This window comes from Lithobates pipiens, unplaced genomic scaffold (genome assembly GCF_037356315.1).
Source record: "Lithobates pipiens isolate NorthernLeopardFrog02 unplaced genomic scaffold, aLitPip1_a1.2 Scaffold_8, whole genome shotgun sequence".
In the NCBI taxonomy this organism is placed as follows: domain Eukaryota; kingdom Metazoa; phylum Chordata; class Amphibia; order Anura; family Ranidae; genus Lithobates; species Lithobates pipiens.
In genome coordinates this window covers 547,346,799-547,356,466 of record NW_027507903.1, presented here as the reverse complement: position 1 = coordinate 547,356,466, position 9,668 = coordinate 547,346,799, and the positions used below count along the sequence as shown (strand labels likewise).

General features: G+C 43.1%; 1 protein-coding gene across 1 annotated transcript in view; it reads left to right on the top strand.

Annotated features, from left to right (window-relative positions):
• Positions 1-7,667: 7,667 nt before the first annotated feature.
• LZTS1 (leucine zipper tumor suppressor 1) overlaps positions 7,668-9,668 on the top strand; it is a 102,129-nt gene continuing 100,128 nt past the window's right edge. Inside the window, exon 1 of the mRNA XM_077469799.1 lies at positions 7,668-7,743. The gene's annotated coding sequence lies outside the window, so the exon portion shown is untranslated. The remainder of the gene's footprint in view (positions 7,744-9,668) is intronic.

Below are 9,668 nucleotides of genomic sequence, written 5' to 3'. Positions count from 1 at the left end.
AGGTGCTCAGCGGCGCTAAAGATGTTGAACTCCCGTGCGCTGCGCGGGGATCCGGATCTGCGGCTGGATGTCCTGACGGACAGAAGCAGCCAGGTGAGCCTTTTGTTTCATATCCTCTTTCTTGTTCTTATTCAATCTCTATTCAAGGGGGCTCTAGGCTGGCTTAGTTGACAGCTCAGCAGGGATCGGGTGAGGGACCATCGGATTCCCCCAGTCAACGGCTGGCAGTGTCTGCGGTAACTAGAGCCGATAATGCTTTGGACGACAAAGTAGCTGACAAAGCCGTCACCGGGGTACGTCTGGCAAATGCTGCAAAAATGTGATGTGTATATGTGTTTTGAAGAGCCTTTGGGTGCACATCTAAAACTGGAAGTGAAGGAGCGTATATGGAAGGGTGAGTATGTGGAAATGTATTTCTTTGTTGCCATTGGAGAAATTTAACTTTATAGTTAGACCAGATGGATGTAAGACGGAAGGAAGAAAATGGCGGTATTGGTTGATTACCCGTATGTTGTCAAACTGGTTGCAGGTGTGTACAATTTTAGCTAGTGTCATTGGGGAAAAGGCCCCTGAGAATTGCCCCCCCCCCTTTTTATTTTGTTATCTGGACTCTATTGGCGAATCCCAGGGAGTCTATGGTGGGGTTGCTTGGTTTCTCTATGACGTATGACGAGCAATTTTGTCAGGGCACGGTGGGACCACTAAAACGTCATTCTCTGGATGAAACTGAGGACGTCTTCAGAGTTTGGTTCCTCCCTTTCAGGGTATGAAAGGGAGGAAGCATGGAAAAGGAAAAAGAAGGGATGCTGGAAAGAGGGAAGTGAAGGTAGAAAAGATGGCGCCTTTCCTAAAGCGTTATTCTATCAGGAAGACAGCTCGTTGCAGCTGGGTTTCTTGTAGGGTTTTTCTGATACCTTGCCAGTTGCTGGTTGTAACTCTTATGGCTGATGGCTTGCAGTCATCTTGTTTACTTCCAGTGGTCGTTTTCAGAAAAACTTTTCAAAGTAGTTGCTTTATGTTGCATGGCTGGCCCCCATGACCGCGCAATTGTCAGTTAAAGCGACGCAGTGCCGAATCGCAAAAAGTGGACTGGTCTTTGACCAGAAAAATGGTCCGGTCTGTAAGTGGTTAATCGTGAGTATATAGACCTTCAAAGACCTTAGACCGGGCATAAACTGAGGTTGGTTTATTTTTTATGCATTGACTGTATTATATACATTAAATGTGAGACAACCACTGCTCCAGGTAAGTCCACAAAAGCAGCCCCACCAGGAATGGAGAAACCCAGGTGCAGTTATGGCATATACTTGTTGCAAATAATTGAAGAACTCTGGATGGCCGCACTCCAATATATATTCCGATGCCTTATATTCGTGAAGCAGAATCACACATAAGTGGGTCACACCAAAGCAACAATAGCTAACACGTTTCACACTACCAAGAGTTTGAAACGCGTTAGTATTTTTGCTTTGCTGTGACCCACTTTTTTGTGATTCTGCTTCACGAATAAAAGGCATTTGAATTTATCTTGGTGTGCGGCCGTACAGAATTCTTCTGTTATTTGCCACAATTATATGTATTAAACGTTTTCTTGTGAATGTTGTACTTAATGGTTTGTAATAAAAAGCTACTATGGCCATTTGACGCCAAATAAAATGTGTCATCTGGTCATTTTGGAAGGAGGGATTGGTCAAGTGTTTAAGGTTTTTATAGATAATTGGAGCCTCTACCCTCTGCAGGTCCCTTCGTTATGACACAGGCTATGGCCAGAAGGGACAGATTATGGAGGGAGAAAAATAAAGCTGGAGAGGTGACAGGATGAATTCTGCTGCCAGGGAGACACAAAGGAGTTAAACTTACAGGGATATCAAATTATCAAATTTCCCTGATATTCTCTGAACTCACATGTGATACTGCCTGGCCAGCACTAGGTGTAAACAGCGTGTGGGAGTCAGCTGATCCCTGGGGGTAGCGTCCGTTCCACGTCTCGCTCCGTAGGTGCAAAGCCTGGTGTGGGGTATCAAATTTGGACCCGGAAATGACGGGTCCTTTGCTTGGAAATATGTTTCACCGGGAATGTCACCTCCTGAAGAGCCATTCACGGCGAAACATATGTCCAAGTGGAGGATCCGTAATTTCCGGGTCCACATTTGATACCCCAAACCAGGCTTTGCACCTACGGAGCGAGACGTGGAACGCACGCTACCCCCAGGGATCAGCTGACTCACACACGCTGTTTACACCTAGTGCTGGGCCAGGCACTATCATATGTGAGTGTAAATGCTATCATTACTGCTGTTTTTACTTTATTAAAAATGACTACACTATGAGACTTTCATCCATGTCTTCCGTGGAGTCATTTTTTACATTCTAGCTCAGGGGTAGGGAACCTTGGCTCTCCAGCTGTTTTGAAACTACAAGTCCCATGAGACATTGCAAGACCTGGAGAGCCAAGGTTCCCTACCCCTGTTCTAGCTCCTTCCTGAGTGGCCATTGGAGTGGATTTATTCCATTAGTGGAATCAATCTGGTGTTCCCAAAGCATTTTTTGACCGTCCTGTAAAAAGGGGTCAAACAGCTCTAGTAAGTGGCCATCTTCATTCTGAGTCATACTTTATATTCCCATCGCACACATTCTTGGATGAGCTCTCAAATTTAGGTGCTGCAGCAACAATAAGCTGGATACTGGTTCAAGTCACAATGAAGATATTTGCCAGTGCACCATGGAATGACATACAGTAAATAGCGTCCAAACGGATAATTTATTGCATGATCACAAGGTGGAAGATCTAGAAGTTTTATCTCAGAGTATTCCATTTTGGTGTTGGGATTCATTCACTTTTTTATGCTTTGCTTATTTTTTCATTTATTAATGTGCACTTATTGCAGCGTTTTCTTTGTGCCAATTTTTTAATGAACATGTATAGCACCTTATTCTTTATTTGATCATTTAAGGCCCCTTTCACACTGTTGGACCGTTCAGGTCCACCTGTCAGTTTTGACGGTGGATGTGAACGAGCACTCCATGCTAGTCTAGGGAGCGACGGATGCCAGCGGTGACATGTCCGCTGACATCTGACCCGGTCCGATCCGATCCGCCAAAAGCAGACGGATGGCCCTACGTTCGGATCCGTCGCTGGCGGATCAGATCGGGTGAGATTGGATGAAAACAGACATGCTGTTCGTTTTCATCCAATCTCTCCATAGAAATTAGTGAGCAGAGAGGGACCTGTCATCCACTGGCTCAGCGGAGATTAACGGAGAGATCTCCCACTGAGCTGGTCGGACAGAGCTGGACTCCGTGGAAGTGGGTTCGCTTTGTGTGAATGAGGCCTTAAAACTGTGATATACCCTATGGAAGGAAAACTAATCCTGGCATAATATTGAGGTGCTCTTATCATTGCTTTCTGGTGAGTGCAAACTTTGGAAGGTGGTGGTGAATCACGAATTGGTGGTGCATAAAAGCATGAAGTTTCGAGCACAAGGGACACAATATTTATGAAAAGGAGCAACACTGTGACTTTTTAAAATATATATTTTTTGATTTTTTTTCACAATATTTTTTCAACATCTATATTTTGTTTATGTTCTTTTCTATGTATTTACCCAATATTGTATATTCGCATGAACTGTATGATATAATTGTTTAAACACTTGGTAAATGTTTAGGGTTGGCGCAGTTATCCCTCATACCTACATCCTTTACCATCCCACACTATTCAGTGGGGAACCTATAACTGCAGCAGATCCTATATTCACATATATATATATATATATATATATATATATATATATATATATATATATACAGGTCCTTCTCAAAAAATTAGCATATTGTGATAAAGTTCATTATTTTCTGTAATGTACTGATAAACATTAGACTTTCATATATTTTAGATTCATTACACACAACTGAAGTAGTTCAAGCCTTTTCTTGTTTTAATATTGATGATTTTGGCATACAGCTCCTGAAAACCCAAAAATCCTATCTCAAAAAATTAGCATATTTCATCCGACCAATAAAAGAAAAGTGTTTTTAATACAAAAAAAGTCAACCTTCAAATAATTATGTTCAGATATGCACTCAATACTTGGTCGGGAATCCTTTTGCAGAAATGACTGCTTCAATGCGGCGTGGCATGGAGGCAACCAGCCTGTGGCACTGCTGAGGTGTTATGGAGGCCCAGGATGCTTCGATAGCGGCCTTAAGCTCATCCAGAGTGTTGGGCCTTGCGTCTCTCAACTTTCTCTTCCCAATATCCCACAGATTCTCTATGGGGTTCAGGTCAGGAGAGTTGGCAGGCCAATTGAGCACAGTAATACCATGGTCAGTAAACCATTTACCAGTGGTTTTGGCACTGTGAGCAGGTGCCAGGTCGTGCTGAAAAATGAAATCTTCATCTCCATAAAGCTTTTCAGCAGATGGAAGCATGAAGTGCTCCAAAATCTCCTGATAGCTAGCTGCATTGACCCTGCCCTTGATAAAACACAGAGGACCAACACCAGCAGCTGACATGGCACCCCAGACCATCACTGACTGTGGGTACTTGACACTGGACCTCAGGCATTTTGGCATTTCCCTCTCCCCAGTCTTCCTCCAGACTCTGGCACCTTGATTTCCGAATGACATGCAAAATTTGCTTTCATCCGAAAAAAGTACTTTGGACCACTGAGCAACAGTCCAGTGCTGCTTCTCTGTAGCCCAGGTCAGGCGCTTCTGCTGCTGTTTCTGGTTCAAAAGTGGCTTGACCTGGGGAATGCGGCACCTGTAGCCCATTTTCTGCACACGCCTGTTCACGGTGGCTCTGGATGTTTCTACTCCAGACTCAGTCCACTGCTTCCGCAGGTCCTCCAAGGTCTGGAATCGGTCCTTCTCCACAATCTTCTTTAGGGTCCAGTCACCTCTTCTCGTTGTGCAGCGTTTTCTGCCACACTTTTTCCTTCCCACAGGCTTCCCACTGAGGTGCCTTGATACAGCACTCTGGGAACAGCCTATTCGTTCAGAAATTTCTTTCTGTGTCTTACCCTCTTGCTTGAGGGTGTCAATGATGGCCTTCTGGACAGCAGTCAGGTCGGCAGTCTTACCCATGATTGCGGTTTTGAGTAATGAACCAGGCTGGGAGTTTTTAAAAGCCTCAGGAATCTTTTGCAGGTGTTTAGAGTTAATTAGTTGATTCAGATGATTAGGTTAATAGCTTGTTTAGAGAACCTTTTCATTATATGCTAATTTTTTGAGATAGGAATTTTGGGTTTTCATGAGCTGTATGCCAAAATCATCAATATTAAAACAAGAAAAGGCTTGAACTACTTCAGTTGTGTGTAATGAATCTAAAATATATGAAAGTCTAATGTTTATCAGTACATTACAGAAAATAATGAACTTTATCACAATATGCTAATTTTTTGAGAAGGACCTGTATATATATATTATCCTTGATTTGCACATCTGATGGATATGGACATTGATGTAATATTATTTTGTGACTGGATATGAAGTAATAAATTATAATAACCGATGATGTCAACATTTGGTCTTAATCTTGATATGCAAAATCTATTAAACCTATGCAATTGAAAGGGGATTCGGCAGTCCTTTGGTTTGTAAGCTGACCCCCCCACACGTGTGTACATTTTGTGCTTCAATAAAAATGTATCTAATTGAAACCTATACTCACAGATGCTGCTGTCATCAGTTTCTTGCCGATCCTTATACAATAGCAAGACCTTATCTCCCAACTTTTTGAGATGGGAATGAGGGACACCTATCAGCAAAAGTATGCAGGCATAGGACACACCCCTTGTCACGCCCCCTTAAAGGAGAATTGTGTAAAAAAAGATTGGTTAAACCCACAAGTGCTATTTTTACCATTACTATCCCTTTATATTGGCTTTTTGGAATTTACAAATGCAGCAACTTAGAAATCAGTTGAAAGGTTTAACTCTGGAAAACACTTTTTGATAGATAAAAAGTGCATTTTATATAAATCTATATAGATTAGACATGTGCGGTTCGTTTCGTATGAATGGAAAATTCGTACGAATCTCCGAAAATTCGTACATTCTGAAGCATCCAAAATACGAATTTCTATGCTTCTGAGGGGAGCCCCTCATAATGAGCACAGCAGGGGTACAGCCCAAGGAGGAAGTCAGCACAGCACAGGGATGGTGGGAGCCCCTCATAATGAGCACAGCAGAGGTACAGCCCCAGGAGGAAGTCAGCACAGAGGTGGTTGGAGCCCCTCATAATGAGCACAACACAGGGATGGTGGGAGCCCCTCATAATGAGCACAGCAGGGGTACAGCCCCAGGAGGAAGTCAGCACAGAGATGGTTGGAGCCCCTCATAATGAGCACAAAACAGGGATGGTGGGAGCCCCTCATAATGAGCACAGCAGGGGTACAAACTCAGGAAGTCAGCACAGCACAGGGATGGTGGGAGCCCCTCATAATGAGCATAGCACAGGGATGGTGGGTGCCCCTCATAATGAGCACAGCAGGGGTACAGCCCCAGGAGGAAGTCAGCACAGCACAGGGATGGTGGGAGCCCCTCTTAATGAGCACAGCAGGGGTACAAACCCAGGAAGTCAGCACAGCACAGGGATGGTGGGAGCCCCTCATAATGAGCATAGCACAGGGATGGTGGGAGCCCCTCATAATGAGCACAGCAGGGGTACAGCCCCAGGAGGAAGTCAGCACAGCACAGGGATGGTGGGAGCCCCTCTTAATGAGCACAGCAGGGGTACAAACCCAGGAAGTCAGCACAGGGATGGTGGGAGCCCCTCATAATGAGCACAGCAGGGGTACAGCGCCAGGAAGTCAGCACTGCACAAGGATGGTGGGAGCCCCTTATAATGAGCACAGCACAGGGATGGTGGGAGCCCCTCATAATGAGCATACTGAGTCGACGACTGCCATATTGAGAAAGGTATTTTTTTCTTTTTAAATTCATCATAACGAACGTATAATTGTTACAAAAAGTTAACGAACCTAACGAAAATTCATATTTCGTACAAATCCAAATTGAATTTCAGACACGAATTATGAAATACGAATTAACGGTTAATATGAAACGGAATGGAACAAAACAAAACTAATTTATTGACGGCACACATGTCTAATATAGCTGAGATCAAAATGAGGGACAAATGAGGAGGAATGAGGGACAGAGGGACATTGTTCAAAATCAGGGACAGTCCCTCAAAATCAGGGACAGTTGGGCGCTATGCAAGACTCACTAACCACAAAAGGTGCAGACAACTGCCACTGAGACACGAGCACTTGAAAAGCGATAGTGGTCTTTTAAAACTACTAATATGCCTTGCATGGTTTTTTAATTTTATTTTATAATGCTTTTAGTGTTCCAGCAAAAGAAAAAAAGGTATAATAGACGCAGGAACGTGAGCATAATAAAGTAAGCTTATACAAATGGCTAATATAATGAATCACAAAACAAATGCATTTTTAAGTGGGTGCTTGGAGAAAGCAAGCATAATCAAGCGAAAAAAATGTCAGGATATTGGAGCGAGTGTATGAGGGAGGAGAGGAGCAGCAAAGTGTGTGGGAGTCAGATGGAGTTTTATGTAAATACTGCCTTTTTCCTCTGGCCAATCAGAAAGGGGAGATTGAATCCTATCCCAGCCCTTCATCGCTTGCCAATTTGGCTACCAGACTCCGCTCTCAGTGGATAATCAAATCTTCTGAGCTACAGGTCTGGCCTCCAACTGACAGGCAATAAATGGGAGCAGGTGAGTGGAAAGAGCAATAGGGACCATGACCTATTCATCAGGGGACATTGGTGGTCATAGAAGACTGAATGTGCAAAGTGCAATAACCCACAGCAATCAATCAGATTACATCTGTCATCAATATTAAGGCAGCCAGAACAATGAAAGATGATTTCTGAATGGTTGCTATGGGTTACTACACTTTATTCTTTACCTGATTTAATGTTTCATTCTGCATGAAAGACATATTTCCCAATGTATGTGATGACAGCTGCTCTATAGAAATGCTTTTTGTGTAACTTTATATGGATCGGGTATTGACATATCAGAATGTTTCAAGATTTCAAAATATTAAGGCTATAATTTAAAAAATAATATGTTCCGAGCTAAAATACAGGGACAGGTGACTCTACTCTTGATGAGAACTGGCTGATGATCTGCATACATGTGGGGGAGCATGCAATGTTCTGCAAGCAAAAAAGGGAGGGGGATACTATTTAAGGATTTGGGTGGAAGCAGTGATATTCTGCAGGGACAAAGCACAGAGCAATATTCTGCCGGTAGGGAACACAAGAAATGCAATGTTCTGCATATCTAAGGGATAGAGTAGAATACCCATAGTCGATGTACTACAAGTCCCAGCATGACTTGGCATATTTAATATGTTAAGGCTTGCTGTAACTTGTAGTTCCTCAACAGGTAGACTGGAAAGATTTAATAAGGATAGACTGCATTATCTAGACTTGATGGTACCAATGAATTAGGTGAAGTTATTTTCTAATGAAGATGTCTGTCTACAGATGATGAAGTCAGTGTAGAGTTAATGGCCGATGACAGGAAAGAATTACATTTGAGAGGTTGAAATGAGAACTCAATCTGTCAGATATTAGGCAGCGACTGTCTGCAAGAGTGATGCTCTGCAAGTTTTGTCAGACAAGGCAATGAAAAGGATTTCTATGGGATATCTCACACGCTAAAGAAAAGAATGGAGCTCAGCAGGGGGCTAATAAGTGGGGTGACATCTCATAAGCCCATTTATGCTGCGATGTTCTGCATCGTTACTAATGAGTTCTTGTATGTAAGGCAGATTATGGCTGGGGTGGAATTTGAAAGATGATCTGCATGTTTCCCTTGGCAGCATGGTAGAGGAATGCTCTTCAGATGCCTATTACTTAAAGGTATAGTGTGATGCTCTGTTCTGACACTAGCGGAGCTGTTAATAGACTGCTACTCTGCTGTGAGTCTTAGTGGAGAAGGTAAAAAGGTTATGTTCTGCATTTGCAGTTAATAGAGTAGTTAATAGAAAAATACTCTGCGGTTTCTGGTAGCCCAAAAAACGGTGAAGCGATGTTTTGTAGTGTCTGAATAGTCAAATTGATGGTAGCGCAATGCTCTGCTGTCTTAGGAGTGCGATGATGCTGGAGTGATGCTCTGTAATGTAGAAAGAGTAATAGGTTGATGCTCTGCAGTAATGATTAGAAGTGATCAGGTAGTAAAGACCATTTTGAAGAAATGTCCTGTGGCATCTGGTAGTACAAGTGACAATGCAGCGATATTCTGCAGTGTCTGCTAGTGGAAGCGGGAAAGTAGTGACGGGGTACCGGAGACAAAGGTGGGGTGATACTCTGCAGTTTCTGACTCTGTTGGTAATGGAAGAGTGATAGTCTGTAGTGTCAGACTGAATGATACTCTGCTGTGGCTGAGGTGAAGTGTTAGGGAAACATCATATCTGCAGTGTCTGTTTTTGGAAGTGACAGTGGAGAGATGGTCTGCAGAGTCCACTTATTGAAAGTGATAATGGAGTCTGCTCCTCTTTTGTCACTCAATAGAAGTGATAATGGAACAGTGTCAGATAGTTGAAGCAGTAATGGAGCGATGCTCTGCATTGGCTTGTTTGTGATAGTGATGTTAGAGCTGTGGTGCTGGTTAGTAGATGTGATGATGGA